Here is a 22476-nt window from a genome sequence, read left to right as displayed (position 1 = left end):
TCTTCCTGGTCAGCCTCACGCTGAGAGACCATTTGTCCTGAGGTCATGCTTTTTCTGGGTCATCCTACACCTGGAGACTGAGCATGCAGGTTTATAAAGCGCTGGCCACATTTGCACAGTGATGGGCTGCATTAGCTTTAGTAACCCTGCCAAGTCTGCTCAATCCTGCTTCCTTTCTATTCCCTTCACTGGTGCTGACCTCTAAGAAGTGTCTGGCACTCTACACTCTGTCTCAGGCTCTGCTTCCAGAGAACTGACCCCTGGCAGTACTAGAAGTGATCTGAGAAAGCAGTGAGACAACAAGGGGATGTTGAAGGTGTATTGGTCAGTACTGGTTAACAATGAGGACCCCACTTCACCAGCAGTGGTAGATGAAGAACAGAAAGGCTCTGGTTCAAGGCAGTGGTTTATTAAAACCTTCAGCATTGGAGGGTTGGGAGGGAATATGGTGGATGGAAGTGCACCAGCAGCTGCAATAAATTAGGCAGTAGGAAAAAATATTATGTGGCTAAAATAGCAGATATAAGAATACTAGAATTGGCGAGTGATCGCTAAGCACTGTGGACATACTACTGCAGGTTCTCACACTTTAGAGTGCATCAGAATCGCCGAGAGAGCTTGTTAAAACATAGACTGCTTTATTCCAATATTAGATAAAGTTTCTGATTCAGGAGCTCTTGGGTGGAGCTTGAGCAATTTGCATTTATACATCGGACTCTTTTCACTTAGCACAATACCCTCTAGGTGCACTCATGTTGTTGAAAATGAGAAACTCTCATTCCTTTTTATGGCTAATATCCCATTTCATATATATACTACCTCTTCTTTATCCATTTGTCTATTAATGGACACTTCCTTATCTTGGCTCTTGTAAATAATGCTGCAGTGAACATAGGGGTACATATATTCTGATAGCATTTGTGTCCTTTATTTCTTTGAATAAATATCCAAAAGTGGGATTTCTGGGTCATATGGTAGAAAAATTCACATGATTTCACTTATATGTAGAGTCTAAACACACACACACATACACACACACACAAAATAAATGAAAAATCACAGAACAAATTAATGGTTGCCAGATGGGAGGGGGGTTGGGGAAATGGATGAAAAAGGTGACAGGATTAAGACGTACCAATTGGCGGTTACAAATTTTCAGTTCTTCTGATTTTCTTCTATACCTGGATACAATCCTCCAAACTGACTTTTCCAAGTCTTCACCCTCCTGCCTGACTCAGCATCACCAAACACTATCACCGAGATGCCCAGAACCCTACTGGAACTCTAGGTTGCCTCGCAGCTGGTCCCTTTCCTCAGAAAATGTTCTTATTTAATGTTGTATGACTGAGTTTTAACTCTGTGCAGGTAGTGCATGAAGGGGTGGGTGATAGCTGTAAATCAGAGAGGCGCTTAAAGCTCAGTGCAGGTGACAGGCAAGTAAACATTGATTAGAGTTCAGGTGACAAGTGCTAAGAGATGAAGTATGGGGTGCCACTAGCAGATTACTTCCTCTGGCCGTGGGGGCCGGAATGAAAAAGACGGGTGAGAGAAGGACACTTCCACAGTGCCCTCCCTTTGCCCAGCTGTCACTTTTACTTGCTTTAAACCACCTTCCATTAGTTTCTCACTTACTTTCTTTTAATATATGCATGCGCTAAACCTTCAATTAGTTTGCACACCCCCAAGGTCATAGGACAGCTTTCCCCTTCAATTGCTGGCAGGCACAAACACTCTGCACACAGTGGGTCCTCAATAAACGTCAGCGACCAGCACTAGCCAGCGACTGCTTTCTGCCCAGGTGTTCCCAGAGCCTTGCTTCCTCACTAACCAGCTGGCATCCCTCTGGGTTGCAGGCAAAGCGGGTGAGGAGGGCCCTACGAAAGCCAGTCCGGAGCTCCCAGGAAGATAGGCCGCCTAACTCTCATCATCATCATCATCGTTAATAAGATTTATAGCGGTAATCCACCCGGAAAGGTAGAAAAACTCTGCCATTAGTGCGGAAAGGCCAGCACCTTCAGAACAGAGCAAAGTCAACTGTTTTTACCTCCTAAGACATTAATGTTATAATGTCACTGCTTCTCCAAGGTGCCTGGCTTGCTAATAAACATGCAGATGCCATTTAGAAAGTCACAAATGGGCAGATGATGAGGGTAAAATGTTTATGTCCTATCTCTTGAGAACAAAATAGACTTTCTCCCTTGACCTTTTTTTTTTTTTTCCTTTTTCCCCCAGAGCTACCCCTCATTGCTCTAAAGGCCAGGCCTAAGGCCTGGAGGCAAAACCCAGGTGGTTTTGGTGGTAGTGAGTAGTTTCATAGAGAACTGGAATTAAATGCCTACGAAGGAGTAATGCGGTTCTCTTGGACATGAAAGTTATGGCCAGAGGTGAAGAACTTGTATACCTTGTCAAAGAGTTTTGCTATTCCTGCTAGTTACCTTGTCTTCTGAAAGATTTTAAGCGGAGGAGAGTTAGGGAGGGAGATGTGCATCCGGAAGGGTAAACTAGAACGAACGTGTTGGAATAATTCTAGATCCTCATTATTAGTATAATAATTTTTTAATTGGAACTTTTTTTTTTCTGAAACATCACTTATATTCTACAGACTGTAACTATAAATCAGGTGATAAGAACTTCTCAAATTTCTTCATTGCTCTATCAGAGGTGTGCGGTGTGGTGGCCCGGAACGAGAAGAGATTCTGTCCAACATTAGCAGTCACAATGCATTAAAAAAAAACCCTGAAAGATCAGACCTCAGAGAGAACAAGAGTGAAGGCATCTCTAGAGATTTGAGAATCAGGACTTCTCTTGAGCTCTGCCTTTGAATTACTCGGCCCTAATACCATCATGGTCATTCTCTGTTAACGCTCTGCTCAAAATGGCCTCTTCTAGGCCAGGACACCTTGTCTTAACTTAAGTTGCCTGGCTACCCCTGGAGTTAGAAGTCAGGTGACATGGTTAAAAATCTCACCAGAAGAAGAGGGCTCAGGGGAAGGATTGCTGAGTCCACAAAACATAAGAAAACGATAAAAGCCACAGAACAAAACCAACGCATGTCTACTCTGAAAATATTCCTAAATAAGAAAGTTTATACTGTTTAGCATGACAGTCTAGGCTGCCCATGAGAAGACCTTCTCCTACTTTTTAAATCTCACTTCTGCACTGGCTGGTGGCACAGTGGATCGAGTGCCATTTCCAGAGCGCTGACCTCACCAACTCCACCTGAGGTCTCAGGTTAGATCACCGTTTAAGATACATAAAAGAAGCAATCAATGACAGCTACAGGAGAACAGCAGAGTTGATGCCTCTCTCTCTCTCTCTCTCAAACAAAAAATAGAAAAAAGGAAATCTGATTTCTTAGAAGAGTCATCCCTGCATAAAAGAATTCGGGCCCATCAGACTACTCACGCCTTCTTAAACGCCTCGCACATTCTCATTAGCCTTGCATTTGTTCAAATACTGTCTCAGCCTTTTTTGTCCACCTTTCCCTTCTCCAAAGCCAGAATCTCATTCCTCCTGGCCAGCTTAGTCTCCATATTATTTCCACACACCGTCTGCTATATACTCCAACAGCACTCAGCTGTAGCTCAGTTTCCTTATTTTCTTTTGCTTTGTAATAATTTATTAATACTACTGTTATTATCAGCAACCATTCATAATTTAAAACAATTATATGTTATTTCATTTAACCCTGATAGTGTAATTTTATTGTTCTCTATCTTTTACTGGTTAAGAGATGTTGGCTAGAAAGGTAGCCTGAAGTTGTTTATTTAGTAACTGGCAAGGTTGAATCTAAATCCACAAGTTTCCTGTAGTTCATGCTTCTCTAAGTTGTTTGAATTTATGCTTCTCTAAGTTATCTGATTTTATGCTTCCTCAACAAGTTCCAAAGGCAAAAGCCTTTGTCTATCTGCTCCCATAGTGACTACTAAATTTTTCCAATTTTAAGTAGCCAATAAATATCTGTTGAATAACAAATGAAATGTTAAAGTTTATTATCAAGTCATAAATAGTTCTGGGTTCAGAAAAAGAGAGATCAATGGAAGATTGGTAGTGGAATGAGCTTTCCTCTTATAGATAAAATTGTAGTTGAAAATTAAAAATTAATATTTGGAAGAAGGACAAATGTATATCCCACATAGGTGGGATATAAAACTGAGACTCATGGACACAGAGAAAGTAAAATGGTTACCCAGAGAAGGAGTGGAGGGAGAGGAGTAAAGAGAGACAAATACACGGTGAAGGAAAATAATCTGACTTTGGGTGACGGGCATGCAAAGCAAGCAACAGTTCAAACGCTATACAGATGTTCATCTGAAACCTATGTACTCTTACTGATCTATGTCACCTCATTAAATTTAATCTCAAAATAATAATAATAATAATAATAATAATAATTAATAATAATAAAGAAATACAGGGAAATGGTTAATGGAAATCCTTGGTAGCAAAAACCTACAGGCTGAGCTGTTTTATGATCTAGAATGGTGCATTTTCTTTGATGGTTAGCTTTTCAAAGACAAAATCCTTTCCAAAGGAATGCTGAGGTGTTGAGGGGATGGGAGAGTTTGAGGCAAGGAGGCTCTAAATAGTGATTTGTCATCCACTCCCCTATCCTCCTTATCACGGTGATTCATTGTGCAGCTGTCAGGTCTAGCTCAGCGATCTGTGGTAGACTTTGAGCTTCAGGCTTCCTCAGGCAAATTAAATGTGACATTCAATTTAAAATCTTGGCTATGGTTTGACCAATTCTAACTGTAAGTGCGATATAGCAATGGACCTTCTGTTTTTGTTTTTTTTTTAATATATATATTTTTAATTTATTTATTGATTTTAACCAGAGATAAAGGGGAGGGGAGAGAGAAAGAAAGATCAAACATCAATCTGTTTCTGTATGTGCCCTGACCAGGAATCAAACCAGCATCCTCTGTGCTTCAGTCCGATGCTCTGTCTAACCAACTGAGCTATCCTGCTAGGGCGGCCTTCTGTTTAACATGGGGGCTTCTATAGCTTGCTAACTCTTATCCACAATAAGAGAACATTTAATTCGCATTTCACGGATTCATACACTTTTAGAGCTAGAAGTCTAACAAATGCTTGAGAGCAAAGAGTATTTTGCAATTATTTTGTTATTCATAGCAACTAACATCTTACTTTACTGAGGGTTGCGTGTGTATTTCAGCCAGAGTCCAGGATTTTGAGTCCAATTTGTGTTTCTTCCGTAATTCTGCTACTGAATTCCTGAGTGAAACTGGGCAGAGTATTTAGCCTGAGTTTCAGGTTTCCTATCTCTAAAGTGAGGATAACACCCACCTCCTAAATTATGCAGATTGACCAAGCTGGCATATTTAACACACGCGGCACACAGTAAGCCCATGAAACATACTGGGTCCACTCCATTTCTATATATTGCTCAATGCACACCTAGTGAATTGGGTTTAATGCAGGGGTCCCCAAACTTTTTACACAGGGGGCCAGTTCACTGTCCCTCAGACCGTTGGAGGGCCGGACTATAAAAAAACTATGAACAAATCCCTACGCACACTGCATATATCTTATTTTAAAGTAAAAAAACAAAACGGGAACAAATACAGTATTTAAAATAAAGAACAAGTAAATTTAAATCAACAAACTGACCAGTATTTAAACGGGAACTATGGGCCTGCTTTTGGCTAATGAGATGGTCAATGTGCTCCTCTCACTGACCACCAATGAAAGAGGTGCCCCTTCTAGAAATGCAACGGGGACAGATAAATGGCCTCAGGGGGCCACATGCGGCCTGTGGGCCATAGTTTGGGGGACCCCTGGTTTAATGACTTGCCCAATAGCATAGAAATGTAGTCCTGAACTAGTCATTGCAGTCCTACTGGATGGAACATCGAGACGGAGCGTCAGAGATTTACTGAGCAAGGAAGGCCTTACAGTCATAAAGCAGTTCTTTTTTTTTTTTTGTATTTTTTCTGAAGCTGGCAACGGGGAGAGACATTCAGACAGACTCCCGCATGAGCCCGACCGGGATCCACCTGGCACGCCCACCAGGGGGCGACGCTATGCCCACCAGGGGGCGATGCTCTGCCCCTCCGGGGCGTTGCTCTGCTGCGACCAGAGCCACTCCAGCGCCTGGGGCAGAGGCCAAGGAGCCATCCCCAGCACCCGGGTCATCTTTGCTCCAATGGAGCCTCGCTGCAGGAGGGGAAGATAGAGACAGAGAGGAAGGAGAGGGGGAGGGGTGGAGAAGCAGATGGGCGCTTCTCCTGTGTGCCCTGGCCAGGAATTGAACCTGGGACTTCTGCACTCCAGGCCGACGCTCTACCACTGAGCCAACCGGCCAGAGCCATAAAGCAATTCTGAAATCTGTGTAAGAAAGGAGAAACAAAGCAAGATCAAGCAAGGAGAGCCTCTGCTTCCAATGCAGGTCTGATCCTGCCAGCCAACCTACCTGGAAGTTCTAGAACAAAGATGGCGCCTGAGAGGGTTCTGGCTGTGGAGGAATGGGCTCAGTGATTGGCTGAGGGCTGCCTGGGAAGAGCGTGGGCTTAGCTTCAGAGCTGCGTAGTTGAACGACAAGCTATTTTTCTTAAAAGGAGTTCTAAGCCCTGGCCGGTTGGCTCAGTTATAGAGTGTCGGCCTGGTGTGCAGGAGTCCCGGGTTCAATTCCTGGCCAGGGCACACAGGAGAAGCGCCCATCTGCTTCTCCACCCCTCCCCTTCTCCTTCCTCTCTTTCTCTTCCCCTCCCGCAGCCACGGCTCCATTGGAGCAAAGTTGGCCCGGGTGCTGAGGATGGCTCTGTGGCCTCTGCATCAGGTGCTGCAATGGCTCTGGTAGCAATGGAGCAACGTCCCAGATGGGCAGAGCATCGCCCCCTGGTGGACGTGCCGGTGGATCCCTAGTCGGGCGCATGTGGGAGTCTGTCTGACTGCCTCCCCGTTTCCAACTTCAGAAAAAATACAAAAAAAGAAAAAAAGAAAAAAGAAAAGGAGTTCTAAGTAGAATATCCCAATATTGCCACAACTAAGCATGCGGTACTCTCTTAGATCAAAGAGCAGTTATGACGTTTATAAGTTCACGTCATTCAAAGCTAAACAAACAAACAAACTTGGCAACTAAAAGGTAACAATTTTTAAATGGAATGAAAACTTTGATGTGTAGGTTCAAATTGAATTCAGAACTATATGGGACTGAAGAAGGAAATTCCTGTATTTTAATACTGAAACGGATCAAAAATGCCACTAAGAAAACTTAGATGGATGTTGTTATATAGACAGAAACAGAGAAAAAATGAGAAAGAACATGGGAGGCAAAGGATAAAAGATAATTCTCTCTGTGTGATGGCCATGTACTATGAAGGAGACAGTGTGATTTAGGAAGTCAAATAAATGGTGAGTTCGTTCCCACATCCGGTGATTGACAGTTGCTCTTCCTCCTTAGGCAAGTTATCAGCCTCTCTGAGCAAGTTATTCAAGCCACTCAATCAGTCATTCATCAAAAATTTACCAAACGTCTACTATATTTAATGTGTTTAATAAAGCAAGTCTGGTTCCTCTTATTAAACACAGATCATGTGAATGATAAATTTTGATAATTACTAAGAAAGCACAAGAAGAATATGGAATGTTATGAAAAAATAGAATTCAAATGGGGCATGAGGGTGAACTGGGAGGTGAGGAAGAATTTTAACTTGTGGAAACAGCAATTAGATGGACACCTGAAAGATGAAAATGTTTAAATCAGATTAAAAATAGGGAGAAGTTGCTTTTCCAGAAAGAAGCAACAATATGTTTGCAGATCGTAAAGGAATAAGGAGGAAGTCATGTTTCAGGAACTGGAAGCAGACAAGTATGATGAGGAGTAGAGTGACGTGAGATAAGACATTAGACACGCAGAGAAGGTGGAAGAGTGTCTGTCTGATATGCTCTGTTGTCTCTGTGAAGTTCAAGGTAAACTAAGAGGTTTTTGGTGACTGGAGAGGAAGTAACACTAGTAACAATGGGAGAATGAGCTTACTGGAGAAACAGTAATGGCAGGTATTTTGTGGCCATTGGAATTGACAATTATCAATTTATACATAATGATACCAAGCTGTGCTGTTGCATGATTTTCTTCTTTAGTATATTAACATTTAGAGTATACACTGAAACCATATCAACACAGTGTATAACTTCCAGTATTCTGAACCATACCCTAAAACAGATTTTGTGAGGCTATACTGATGTGGGGAGCATATGTCTTGCACTAATCCAGAATAGTGTTTACATTTGCATAATGGAAGATTCATGAATCTCATGTGGCATTATCTACAGATAGCTTTGAGGGAAAAATTAAAATAGCATAAAAATATTGTGCTATTAGAATCATGGTGTAAATAAATCATGACTTTAAATTCTAAATTTATTTATGTAGGTCACTTATGCATTAAAGTTTAACCTCTTCATATCTTATTTTATTTTTTTTGCAGATTTACTGTTTATTATTTTTAACAAATAATAATTCCCCTGTCTTTATTATTATTAATGTTAGATATTTAGGGGGTCCTCCATAGTTCAACCTGAGTAATAGCAAGTAATCACACACCCTGGAGGAGTTCGTAGAGGGATATTTTTCTTCTGAAAGCAGATTAAAATTTCACAAAGACTTTATTCTTTTCTAACCTGCAGAATATACAGGTACTAACTTGTGGATTTCCTGGGGAATTCTTATGGGTGAGATATTATGTTCAGAGTTTCCTATTCCATTTTATGCAGATGTTTTTAAGGATCAAAACAGATAAATAAAGCTGGTTTGGAGCATATATGTGCAGCTGCAGTCTCTGTGAGATATTGTCCTTTAAACCAGAATGGGCAAATTTGATCATTCTTTTTATAACAATACTGAGTTGCTTAATTGAAACATGGAGAAGTCCAGCAATTATGGTCAATTGAACAGAATTAAAACTAGCATACTATTCTGTTTCTATGTTGATTATTTCTGGTCAAAAGAACATATTCCTGATTCTGTGCTAAACAGTTGCTGGGACTAGACCAAAACCAAGTAAATAGAAAGCAAACAAACTCCCCAAACTAACTTAGTTGTTTACTTTAAGAAATACTTGCTTTTGGAAGATAAGACTGTGAAACCAAAAGAGCCTACTTCTCAAGACTAACAGCTTGTTTATGGATACTCACTTTAAGATCCTCATATCGGTGTCCCCACCAATCCAAAGCTGTGTGTCATAAATTCTGCTGTTCCCAATCACTTTCTTATCTTTTAACACCTGCCTTAAGATGACCTAGTGCAGTGGTCGGCAAACTGTGGCTCGCGAGCCACATGCGGCTCCTTGGCCTCTTGAGTGTTTAGCAAAAGCCAGCTTAGGAGTACCCTAATTAAGTTAATAGCAATGTACCTACCTATATAGTTTAAGTTTAAAAAATTTGGCTCTCAAAGGAAATTTCAGTCATTTTACTGTTGATATTTGGCTCTGTTGACTAATGAGTTTGCCGACCACTGATCTAGTGCAAACGTACAGCCTATAAATTAAATGTCTTTTGCCGACTTTTCTCTTCTCAAACATTTCTTATACCCTGCCAGGGTGGTATTCTTCTTTACTTCAGTGATCCAAATAACCTTCATGTTGCTCAACCAATGGGTATTTCTGGTGGTCTTTGAATAGAGTCAACAGCGAACACAAGATTGGGAGTTTTACAAAGAGGAGTGATAGAAGGTGTTATGTATAAAAGAATTGAGGTTATTTGCAAGAGTGATGCGGTAATGGATTGTTGAGTCCTAAATGGAAGAGGAAGAAAATGAAACCCATAGGGAACTAAACGAGGGTATTTGGCAGGTCCCCCGGTCTCTCTGCCCACTAGATACCAGTGTAACTTACCTCTCTGTTGGAGAAAACCAGAACTGTCTCCGGACATTGTCATGTCTCTTGGGGGGAAAAAATTGTCCCCAACTGAGAATCACTGGGCTAGAGAGAGAATGGAGGGATTAACTTATTGGTTACTTAAATGATGTCAAAGGAATATTTTGGTAGTAATGCTTGGATAAAGAAATGGTCAGAATGGATTAGTGTGACTATGAAGAATGCTTGAGTTGGTGATTTTCAATTCCGGAGTGTAATTTCAGGTTCTGTCATCTTTCAGAGTGTGACCACAGAAACTGGGTAAGTCATAGGCAGCAGAGTAGAACACTGAATGGGAATGTTAAATATACTAATGTACAGAAAATAATTAGCCACACAGTGAATAGTCATAAAGTTTGGTTTTCTTCCTTATTTGATTTTGGCAATGGTGACTAAATGTAGAAAAGAAGCTGAAATTTTATGTATAAATGTATCCTGATTGTGTCATAAATAATGAGAGTGATATTGATCAAATGAGTCTTCATTAATAATAGAAATTTATTTCAATAGCACAGACATGTCCCTGTTCTAAGATAAAATGTTTAGGAGGAGCAAGCTGACTTCAATGCTAGGGCATGCTGGAAAAAAAAAAAAAGCCCCTGCATTTACTACCTTGAGTCAATATACTGAGATCGTACATATAACCTTAAGCATTTGTTTGACTTTATAACAGGATGAAGTTCTGGAATCAACCCAATGAGTCTTATTTATTCAGCAAATGTTATTGGTTGTCAGAGTTATTTAAATTAATAATCAGATAGAACCAGAAGTACACAGCTAAGCCTTGCCAGATTCTTGACACATACAGAATGTGAGATAATTACAATTCACTAATTTAAACAGTCCTTTCCTATACTTCTGAGACAACTTGTTCTCTAACCTCTATAAAATCTTTAACAAATCATAGAGCTGACCGTGTGGTCGACATTGTTCTAAGCACTTTGTGACTTAAAAGGACAGAAAAGTGTTTTCTCATTGTTTTGGAGGCTAGAGGTCTGAAAACCCATTGGTGGTAGGGTCATATTTTCTTTAAGACTCCAGGTAGAAATCTTCTTTACATCGCTCTAGCTTGCTGTGGTGGCCAACAACCCTCAGCATTCCTTGGCTTGCAGCTGCATCATTTCAGTCTTTGCTTCTGTCTTCCCTGATGTCCTTTCCTTGAAGTCTTCACATCCATTGTCTTTCCTATATAGGCATGCTTCTCTCTGTGTCCACATTTTTTCTTTTTATAAGGACCAGTCATATTGGATTAGAACTTATATTAGTGACCTAATTTAACTTGATTACCCCTGTAAAGACCCTATTTCCATATAAGGTCACATTCTGAGGTACTGGAGATTAGGAGTTCAACACAACTTTTTTTGTGGGACACCATTCAATTCTATAACGGGTTGGTGATATCATGAACATCATCATCATTATTATTCCCATTTTTAGTGGAGGGTTTAAGTTCTTGCCAACATTGCACAGGTAGTTAAGTACCAGAGAAATAATTTGGAATCCAAGCAATTTGATTTTAATATCCATCCACAGCCACTTCCTTACACCACCTATAATGTCTATTTTTTAATATTCTTGTCTTCTTTAAGTAGCAACTAGTTAGCAATCAGCACTGTTGTTGATAGGTGCTCAAGAAATATTTGTTAAGTTTAAACTTCAATGAACTTTGAGATGAGTCTTAAATTGCAGTTGTCTTTTGTCTGATGGGAAAAGTAGAGTGAGGGGTGCTTACTCAAGTTCTTGTTCAAGTTGAATTGGAAGAGTCGCCTATAGCTGAAAGATTATACCTGTTTTAATAAATACACCTTCAACTGCTTATGAAGAGTACTTCTGTTTCCTAAAGTACTTTTAGTCAATACAGTATACATCTGACAAACCAATGCAAATATAAAAGGAGATTAAAAGAATCAAAACACAATAACAAGGAGGACATTTTAAAATCTATAATGCCTAGGTTAGTTTTTTTTTTCCTGAGCCTTGGCACAACAGAGCCTTGGCATCAGATCAGATATCCATGAGTGTCATGACTGATAACAGTTAAAAGAAAGTTAAACAAATGTTTTTCATTGATTTGAGAGAGAGTGAGAGGGAAAGAGGGAGAAAGAGAGAGAGGAAGGGAGGAAAGGTGGGAGGGAGGGAGGGGAGAGAAGCATAAACTCTCCATTCCATAACTAGTTGTTCCATTTAGTTATGCACTCATTGATTGCTTCTTGTACATGCCCTGACCGAGGATCCAGCCCACAACCTTGATGTGTTGGGTCGATGCTTTATCCACTGAGCCACCCGGCCAAGGCCAGGAAGATTATCAGTTTACCCAAATGATGACCTCAGTACTTAAAAGGTAAGCTGGCTCATGTTTCCCTGAAACAGCATTATATTTTTTCTCAGTGGTAGGTGCATTAGCAAGTTCCCTTTAGAGTGCAGGTTATTAAACAATTAAATAAATGTTGCCCGTCTGTGCACCAGCAATTTAAATGACTTATTGCACAGTCCATCTGTAAGGCTCAATCAGCATGTCAGCAGTTACCTACTCGGCTTAGGGGCACAGGCATTTTATTTGTGTGGGGAATTGCAGAAATAAAGTTGGATGAAATTATTTCACCATGGGAGCGAAGGCAGCCAGGGATTAAGGTATTTTGTTGCCTTGGTTAATGTGAGGAATATGGAGCTTTTTTGTTTTCATTTTTGTTTTGTAACATTTGCTTCAACCCAGGGAGTAGCATTAGCAATGTGCACGACAAACACCTGGTCATTTCCGCCAAGGTGTTGTCAGCTTCTCTGTGTCCTGTTTGCCCCTGTTTGTAAAATCACTTTGTATGTACATTATACCTTTACTTAATGAGGAAGGAAGTAAAAAGAATAATTATGTAAACCTGGGAAGGAATAGAAATTCTTGTTATTATTAAAAAAGAATAAATTATATCATTAGATAGAGTGGTTTGGACCCAAACCCCCAGGCAAAGAAAGACTGTTATCAGGTTATGTAAGGGTGTAGAGGTCACCTCTCAGGAGCTAGGGACAATGGGCAAAGCTAGCTCTTTACTGCACAGAGCCTTCATGATGCTAGTCAGACCACCCGTCTTCGGCTCATCCTGGGGACAAACTTCATCTTGCACCTGTCCACGCAGGAATGCAGGGGAATCCCTCTCAGGATCTACTCCCTTGGGGCCCCTACTTTCCTGAACTTCTGGGAGCCCGGAGGCTTCTGCAGGCTCCACCTGCTCCATCCCTAGGGTACTGTGCGCTGATTCTTCTACTTCTGTCTGGTTCGTCTGCTGATAAGATGTCCTACACCTCCCATATTTCAGAAACACATAACTGTGCCTGTGATGATCTTTCTTCCTTATCTGCACTTTTATGGACGTATTCCCTTTTGAATCTTTTTTACATCATTTCAATAGGGTTTAGAAAGGATTTGAGATGAATATAAGCTCAGTTCACTGTGCCAAACTGAGGTTTTGCACACTAACTTTAGGAGAGATTTTTTTTTTTTTTTTGGTTTTTTTTTTTTTAAAGATTTTATTTATTCATTATAGAGAGGGGAGGGGGAGGGAGGAGCAGGAAGCATCAACTCCCATATGTGCCTGGACCAGGCAAGCCCAGGGTTTTGAACCGGCAACCTCAGTGTTTCCAAGTTGACACTTTATCCACTGTGCCACCACAGGTCAGGCAGGAGAGATTTTTAAAAACAACTTGTACCAAAACAACTCATTGCTTAGAATTGCATTTCTTTCTTTTTCTTTTTCTTTTTTTTTACATCCTTCAATAAAACATATTTTTCAATTACAGTTGACATTAAACATTGTATTAGTTTCAGGTGTACAGCACAGTAGTTAGACACTTACATAAGTTATGAAATGATTCCCCCAGATGAGTCGAGTACCCTGACACCATACACGGTTATGGCACTGTATTTCTGACTTTGTTTTTCTTGGCGGGGGTGGGGGGAAGTGGGGGCTTCCATGTACATTGAAGCCAGTAAGAAATCATGTCCCGGAATCGTGCTGAGATCTTCTGGGTTCTGGTAAATCATCATGGTGAATATAAGGTTCTTTAGCAGATTAAGGATGGTTACATATTATTTGACACTCCTCTCATCGAGAGGCATCTACGTTCCCTTCCCTTGAATCTTGCTATATGTTGACCAATAAGATATGGTGGAATTGTTGCCATGCTAGTTCCATAGTCCAGGCCTTAAGAGACTGACTGGCATCTTCCCCATCCTATCTCTCTGAAATTCACGTGCAGAGAAAAGAGCCACTGTGTAAGATGACTACCCTAAAATTCGCATGCTATGAGGATGACCAAACTCACGATGGGAGAGGATACATGGACCAAAAAAAGAAAGATGTCCGTCCACTATTAGGCGTGTGAGTGATGAGGCCATCTTAGACATTGAACCCCCAGCAAATGCAACATGGAAAGAACTAAAGCAGCCAGTGGGTAGCCAGAACTGAAGCCCCAGACAAAGAGCTCTCGTCCCACCCTCCCAGCAGCCTCCAGCCATGTGAGTCATCCCATCTGAGATCCTTGTTCTCTTGGAGCAGAGACAAACTTTCTTGTCTGGGCTCTTCTCAAATACCTGATGCACAAAACTGTGAGCATGAGAAACTATTTGTCTTTTTACTCCAAAAATATTGGGGGTAGTTTGTTAGGCAGCAATATGTAACTAGGATAGGTTTTATAAGCCAAGGGGTTTCTTTTTTGAGAATTCCTTTGTGCAATTGGTGTTAAAATTTCCCCCTATCTCTCTAGGGAGAGAGTACTGGAGGTTGGAACTACAGTAGACATTTTCCAACTGGAGGACTTGCTTTCTTTGCATCTTCTGACGCTTATTATATTCGTACAACAGATAGTTGATGTTGTAACATTTATATTAAGTTTATCAATTCATGGATTAAGATATGACTTCATTTATATCATGTTAAATGATGCATAAATGTAATACAATACAAATGAAACACGATAAAATATAGAAATGTATATACCAGTTTGATTCAATATGTTTGCAGTTTCTCCTGCCCTCTGTCAGCATGGTTGCCTTTGCATAATCTATGTCTCTTAATTATCCTTCCTCCACTTTGCATATAAATAGCTAATTAGATAGTGTCCCTGTCAGCTATGAAGTACATAATATTCAAAGGCACACGGCTTTAGAAATTTTATTTGGGATAACAGATTGTGCTAACCAATTGAAAAACCACAAGATTCAGGTGTGGTGAATTGTTTGATGATTTAATTTGAAGGGGAAAAAATGTCACATGTGAATGAAAGTATTGGTCTAAGTCAGCAATTTTCAACCTTTTTCATCTCATGGTACACATAAACTAATTACTAAAATTCCATGGCACACACACCAATATATTTTTTGCTGATTTGACAAAAAAAAAATAGGTATAAGTTTGATTCATTCACACTGGATAGCTATTGTAGTGTTGGCTGTTTTTATTTTTTTATTTGACAACCTTAGGGAAAAGAGATCAGTGCCCCTGACGAAATAGTCAAGCACGGAATGTTTTAAACATTCTTGCGGCACCCCAGTTGAAAATCGCCGGTCTAAGTAATGTACTCATTCTGAAAAAATCCTACTTTGTGCTTAACAGTTTTCATTTCTTCTTTTTGCTCTTTATCAGTGTGTAGTTACAAAAATAATGAGGATTAAGGTTAAATTTCTTTAAGAAAACTACTTTCCCTGGCTGGGTAAATCAGTTGGTTAGAGCATCATCCTGAAGCACAAAAGTTGCCAGTTCGATCCCTGGTCAGGGCACATACAGGAACAGATTGATGTTCCTGTCCTCTCTCTCTCCTTACTCTCTCATTAAAATTAATAAATAAAAATATAAAGATTTAAAAAATGAAACAACCAAGTTAAGGGAAAAAGGACTAACTGAGACCTACTTCTTAGGTATAAGGGACCAGCAGGAGCACTGTCATGGAAAAGCTCAACACTTCTAGAAGAAAAAATTCACAGTATCTTTCCTTGTGGAAAGAACAGACTGAGATTCTTTTTTTTATTTATTTTTTTATTTTTTTTTATTTTTCTGAAGCTGGAAATGGGGAGGCAGTCAGACAGACTCCCGCATGCGCCCGACCGGGATCCACCCGGCATGCCCACCAGGGGGCGATGCTCTGCCCATCTGGGGCGTAATTCTGTTGCAACCAGAGCCACTCTAGTGCCTGAGGCAGAGGCCATGGAGCCATCCTCAGTGCCTGGGCCATCTTTGCTCCAATGGAGCTTGGCTGCAGGAGGGGAAGAGAGAGACAGAGAGGAAGGAGAGGGGGAGGGGTGGAGAAGCAGATGGACGCTTCTCCTGTGTGCCCTGGCCGGGAATCGAACCTGGGACACCTGCATGCCAGGCCGACGTTCTACCACTGAGCCAACCGGCCAGGGCTCAGACTGAGATTCTTTAATGGAAGTGCACAAGCTTGGAAGCCAGCTAGCTCTTGTTCATATCCAGGGTACTAGTTGCATTCATGGCTGCAAATGTCAGAACTGTAGTTTGGTTTATTTAAGCAGAAAAGAGATTCATAAGAAGGGTTTATGGGAAGTGCTCATGTTGGAAGTTTGGTAAATTAGCTTAAATAAGCATGAAGGAAGCCCGATACACAGCCAACCTCCGAAGTTAGCTCAGGAAACTGCTATGAGTACCGTCAACACTAGTCACCTATTGCCCCCTACCGAAATTGACTATCTTGAATACTTAATTTTGTGAAAAATTTCAATCTTTTTAGATTATGTTACCCATTATGCTTTATTTAGTGTAAATTACCTACTATGTGTTGCACCCCCTTCTCCATATTTTAGCTCCTCTCCAATAGTTTGTCTGAATTCTTATTGGCCATACTCTTAATTTTGTGAATGAATTCCATTTGACCGTGAACCTTTGCATCACTCCTCCACTGTTCTAAGTTCCTGGTGACTAAATTCTAGGTACCAGGCAGGAAGGGAATCTGTTTCTCTTCAGATTTCTTAGTGGGACTCAGGGCAATTCACAGTTATTAGAAGTCCTCAATTCCACATACAGAGCTCAAGCAGTGGTCCAAGGCACTCAGATTTAAAGAGAACTCAGTTCTGTCACCTTGGTTAAGGAAGAGTACCAAGCTTCCAGTACATTTTGTTCATCTCAGACAGGCACTGGGACCAACAACCCACTCTGTGAAGACACTCAGCTCAACATTGGCAGGGGTCATGAGAGAGCCCACAGTCACCATTCTTGTCTCGCTGTAGTTTTAGCCTCATTAAGACCATCTTCCTTGAGAATACTAGAAACCATTGCATTTTGTCCTGTCCCCTTTATTGCCATCTTATATCATCACAACCTCAGACATCTCATCTCCTAAACTCTGAACCCATTGTGACCTGCACATTTCCTTTTCTTCCATCTTCTACTCATCCTCAACTCCTCAACCTCTCCATTGAAACCAATGATATTCACTGTTCATCACCAGGAAATCCTCTTGGTCTTCAATCTCCTCTTTGATTATTGTCTTTCTCTTTTTGTTCCAACCTAAACCTGGGTCTCCCAGAGTTATTGCTTTTCCTGCAACCCCCTTAGCAGTAGTTACTTATTTATATCCCTTTTATCACTGATCCTAGATATTAGTAGTGTTACCCTTGCCATTTCCAGAGCCTTCTCCTCTTTTCTTCATTAAAAACGTTCAGCTAAAAATTTCAATCTTTTTAGATTATGTTACCCATTATGCTTTATTTAGTGTAAATTACCTACTATGTGTTGCACCCCCTTCTCCATATTTTAGCTCCTCTCCAATAGTTTGTCTGAATTCTTATTGATTTCATGATGTACATAGATGACATTTTCAATACCGATACTTCTCAATTACTTGGTTTTCTGTTTTCTGATTATCTTATCCACTACTCTACCTAAGTCACTACTCCATGGTCACAGTCAGGTCTTGTCATTTCTCAAAATTTCAACTGATTCATAATTTGAATTTGAGGCACAATCTTACTTTTCCACCTATTCCTGTATTACCCCAGTTTCAACAATTCTTCATTTGAATGAGACCTTCAATCTGTTTGTCTTATCACCTCATCTCTGTCCTCCAGTGTATTTCTTGATGTCTTTCCTTTCCGTGGCCAATCATTTTGTTTACTCCCTTGAATATGTTCTTTACTCCATTGCCCTTTCTCTCAATGTGAAAACTCACTGGACAAAATTGCAACTCCAGTGAATCCACCTTTCCCAACTCTGCACCAATATCAATGCAAATAAATGTGTATTGCAAAACACTAAATCATGCTGCTAGATCTCATGTTAAATTTATGACTGCAAATGCCAGGTGGACTGTGAATGTTGTGCACAGTCATAAAATATCTCTGTGGTCTATTCCCTTCACTTTCCAGCTCTTTAGAAGCTTATTGACACCTGTTCTTCCTCCTCAAGTCTCCAACCCTTTCTCCACCAGCCATACTCTCTAGTACTTTTCTTTGCTTATTTTTAAATGGTGTTATTGTTATTTTTAATAATGTAGCAAATAGATGATGCTAATTTTTTTTTTTTTTGTATTTTTCTGAAGCTGGAAACGGGGAGAGACAGTCAGACAGACTCCCGCATGCGCCTGACCGGGATCCACCCGGCACGCCCACCAGGGGCGAAGCTCTGCCCACCAGGGGGCGATGCTCTGCCCCTCCAGGGCGTCGCTCTGCCACAACCAGAGCCACTCTAGCGCCTGGGGCAGAGGCCAAGGAGCCATCCCCAGCGCCTGGGCCATCTTTGCTCCAATGGAGCCTTGGCTGCGGGAGGGGAAGAGAGAGATAGAGAGGAAGGAGAGGGGAGGGGTGGAGAAGCAGATGGGCGCTTCTCCTGTGTGCCCTGGCCGGGAATCGAACCCGGGACTTCCGCACACCAGGCCGACACTCTACCACTGAGCCAACCGGCCAGGGTGATGCTAATTTTTTAAAAAGCTATTTTCTAATTGATTATTTCTGATACATATATAGATTTATTTATCGTGTTCTTGTTTAATTCCATGACTTTACTGCATTATCTATATTTTTAGTAGCTGCTTACTGGCTACTTAGAAGTCTATAGAAAAATAATTCTATCAGTTGCAAATGTGAATTAAATCCTTCCCTTTTCAATGTTATAAGTCCTTTTTCTCTTTTCAGTGGTTTGCTTGGAATGTTCCAAATACCTTTGATGTTCGTTGTTGAATTCTGATAGATACCCTTCACAAGGCAAGGCAGTTTTTATCTATCCCTAAATTGATAACTTATTTTTTTAACAAAAAAAATTATTATCTAACAGCACACATTTTAAAAGCGAATTGGAAGCTCTGTGACTGGGATTCTCCTACCTGTGGGATCAGGTCTCTGTTGAGGTTAGAAGTTGTCTGTTTTGCATCAGTATCCCCAAATACCATTATGTTACATTGATGTTTTTCTGAGATGTTTCAAATAGAAAGGGGAAAAGTCCCCTTAAGTAATCTGCCTCTGAGATGTGAGTACCCAGTTGCTGGCATTTTGTACATGACAGAGAAGTTCAAATCGAACTGCATGTTGTATAGACTTTTACTAATTTCTAATTTTCAGGTTTTCTTAGAGTCCTGGGTCTTTGCTAATCAATTTCTCCTGAGAAGAAACCTCTAATTTTGTACCTAAAAGGAGAGCCAGAGTAACAGTTGGCTGGAGCAGGAGGGTTAGGTCATATTGTACTAAATCTACATGAACCCCTGGGTTTTTAGCCTGTCACTAAATTTCATACTTCTATTATAGAGAATTTCTGAATTCTAAAATACGGGATTTTGCAACGTTACAATGATGAATTGTTTTCTTAGCATATCCTCCAGAGCATGAATTCTAGACAGTGGTTTCCCTTGCTACTTTCAATCAATTTCTACTCCTCCATTTGCTTTTAGTCCTTAAAAATATTGTTAAAACCTGCAATATGTAGATGGTTCTGTTTTCATTCTTTTTTTCTTGTGCATTGATTCCTTCCATATTTATTTTATGATTTTAGGAAGTTATATGGAGAAACAAGAGAGAAATATTTGGTCAATCTGCTATTTTAAACTGAAGTTGCTTCTATGTTATGAATTTCATAAATGAATTATTTGTATAATTTAGAATTAATTAGGTACTTTACTGCTAATATGTTTCTCTGCCTTCTTTCTTGCATTCAGTTTTTGTTTTTCTTGAAGAAAATACTTTAATAATAACCAAGGAGGAGAAATTAGTTTTAAGCTTCCTGACTTCCTGATTTTTTTGAATGTCTGAAAATACTTTTTTCTTTTTGATTTTATATTAGAATATAATTTAAGTGAGTGTTAAATATTTTTCATGAATACTTTGTGGGCATCTTTGAATGTTTTCTGTAATACTGGAAATACTTATTTTTCTCTCACTAGCTCTCTGTTTAGCTTAAGAAATTTTCTATTTGTTCTAGTAGCATTTCAGGATAATGTTACTAGATATCCTTTAAAATAATAATTTAAGCACTTTTAAATTGATACTCTTTGAAGACTCAGAATTTTCTTTAGGTTAGGAACTTTTAAAATAATTTTTATTTGTTATTACTTTCCTATCTATTGATCTCAGGTTTAGCTTCCATACCGTATATCTTAACTTAAATATATTTAATATATCTATTTAATATTTAAATATATAGTCAATATTTATATTTAACATATTTAATTTTATTGTTTATTTTATACATATTTATTAAATATATATATCTTTTCTTGCTGTTCTTTTTTCTTGTGTTAGAAAATTTCTGTCTTGATCTTTGGCACATTAATTTGATTTTTTTTTTTAGAGAGAGAGAGAAGAGAGAAAGAAAGGGATAAACAGACAGGAAGGGAGAGAGATGAGAAGCATCAACTAATAGATGCATTACTTTAGTTGGTCATTAATTGCTTTCTCATATGTGCATTGACTGGGGTTCCAGCTGAGCCAGTAACCCCTTGATCAAGTCAGTGACATTGGGCTCAAGCCAGCAACCCTGGGCTCAAGCCAGAAACCTTTGGGCTCAAGCCAGCGACCTTGAGGTCATGTCTATGATCCCATTCTCAAGCCAGGGACCCCATGCTCAACCTGGTTACCCTGTGCCAAGCCAGATGAGCCCATGCTCAAGCCAGCAACCTCAGGGTTTCGAATCTGGGTCCTCACCATCCCAGGACAGTGCTCTATCCACTGTGCCACCATCTGGTCAGGCTAATTTTCAATAGGAGTCATTCTATTATTTGTCCTTCAATGAAGTTTCCTACTGCCTATCCCATCTGCCATCTACCTATATGACTTACCACTTGTTTCGTAACAAAATTAAATGCTGCAAAATTTTCAGGCTTAAAAGAGAAGATACTTATTAAGTCATAGTTCCTGTGGGTCTAGAATCCAGCCATGGCTTAACCGGATTCCTTTGCTTCTGGTCTCTCACACACTATAATCAGTTGTGAGCCAGGGCTGAAATCTGATCTGAAGGTTCAGCTGAGGGAATAGCTACTTGGAAGCTCACTCACATGGTTGTTGGCAAGCTTCAGTTCTTCAAGGACAGGGCTTCAGGTCCTTCCTGTACCTGGAGGACTTCATAGTTCCTGGCTACGGGAGCTTCTTCACAGGGCAGCCCACAGCATGGCAGCTAACTTCCATCTGAGTGAACAAACAGGAAAGCAAAAGGAGAGCGAGATGGAAGCCAGGGTCTCTTTGAAACTCAATCTTTGAAGTGCTATCCACCAATTTTGTCATATTCTATTTGTGAGAAGAAAATCATAGGTTCAGCCCATCCAAAAAAAAAAAAAAGCATAAATACCAGGAGGTAGGACTACTGGGAGCCCTCTTAAAAGTTGCCTGTTAGTAACCCCCACATACTCATTATATTGATTTTAATAATGTTCTCATTGCTTTTTAAATAGGAATTCATGAATTTTCTTTTTTCTTTTTCACAATTGAGCGGCAGGGAGGTGGAGAGGGAGACTCCCACATGCACCCTGACTGGGATCCACCCAGCAGCCCCCACCTGGGCCTGGTGTTCTGCCCACCTGGGGCCGCTGCCTCGTTCCTCAGCACCTGAGCTATTTTAGCACCCGAGGCAAGACCTTGGAGCCATCCGGCAGCTCCTAGGGGCAATTGCTCATTCGAGTCATGGCTGTAGGAGTTTAAGTAAGAGAGAGCAAGAGAAAGCCGAAGAAGAAGGAGGGGGAGGGGTGGAGAACTAGATAGTTGCTTCTTTTGTGTGCTCTGACTGGGAATTGAACCTGGAACTTCCACACACCGGGCTGATGCTCTACCGCTGAGCCAACAGCCAGGGCCCAGGAGTTTTCAATACATATGAAATCCTTCTGAATCTCTCAGAAGATGATAATTATAATTATTTGAGCATCTCCTCTGATTCCTGCAACGACTGCTTTATTCTGTGTTAAGTTTTTCTAATTGTTTAATCGAGTGATTAGTGCATAGCTTTTCACATTTATAATTAAAAGATTAGTTTGGTCAGTATTGCTTATCCTCAGCATGAGAACAAATCAGTATTTGTACTGGTAGTGAATACCAGTTCTGCTGTGAAGGCTCTGGGTTGTGTGGTTGTGCAGAGAGGAGCTGAGCAAACACAGAGCGTGGCAGGCGCACATGCATTTGTCTCTG

This window comes from Saccopteryx bilineata, chromosome 2, assembly GCF_036850765.1.
Source record: "Saccopteryx bilineata isolate mSacBil1 chromosome 2, mSacBil1_pri_phased_curated, whole genome shotgun sequence".
Lineage (NCBI taxonomy): Eukaryota > Metazoa > Chordata > Mammalia > Chiroptera > Emballonuridae > Saccopteryx > Saccopteryx bilineata.
The sequence above is the reverse complement of the archived record's forward strand: the minus strand, read 5'-3'. Positions refer to the sequence as shown.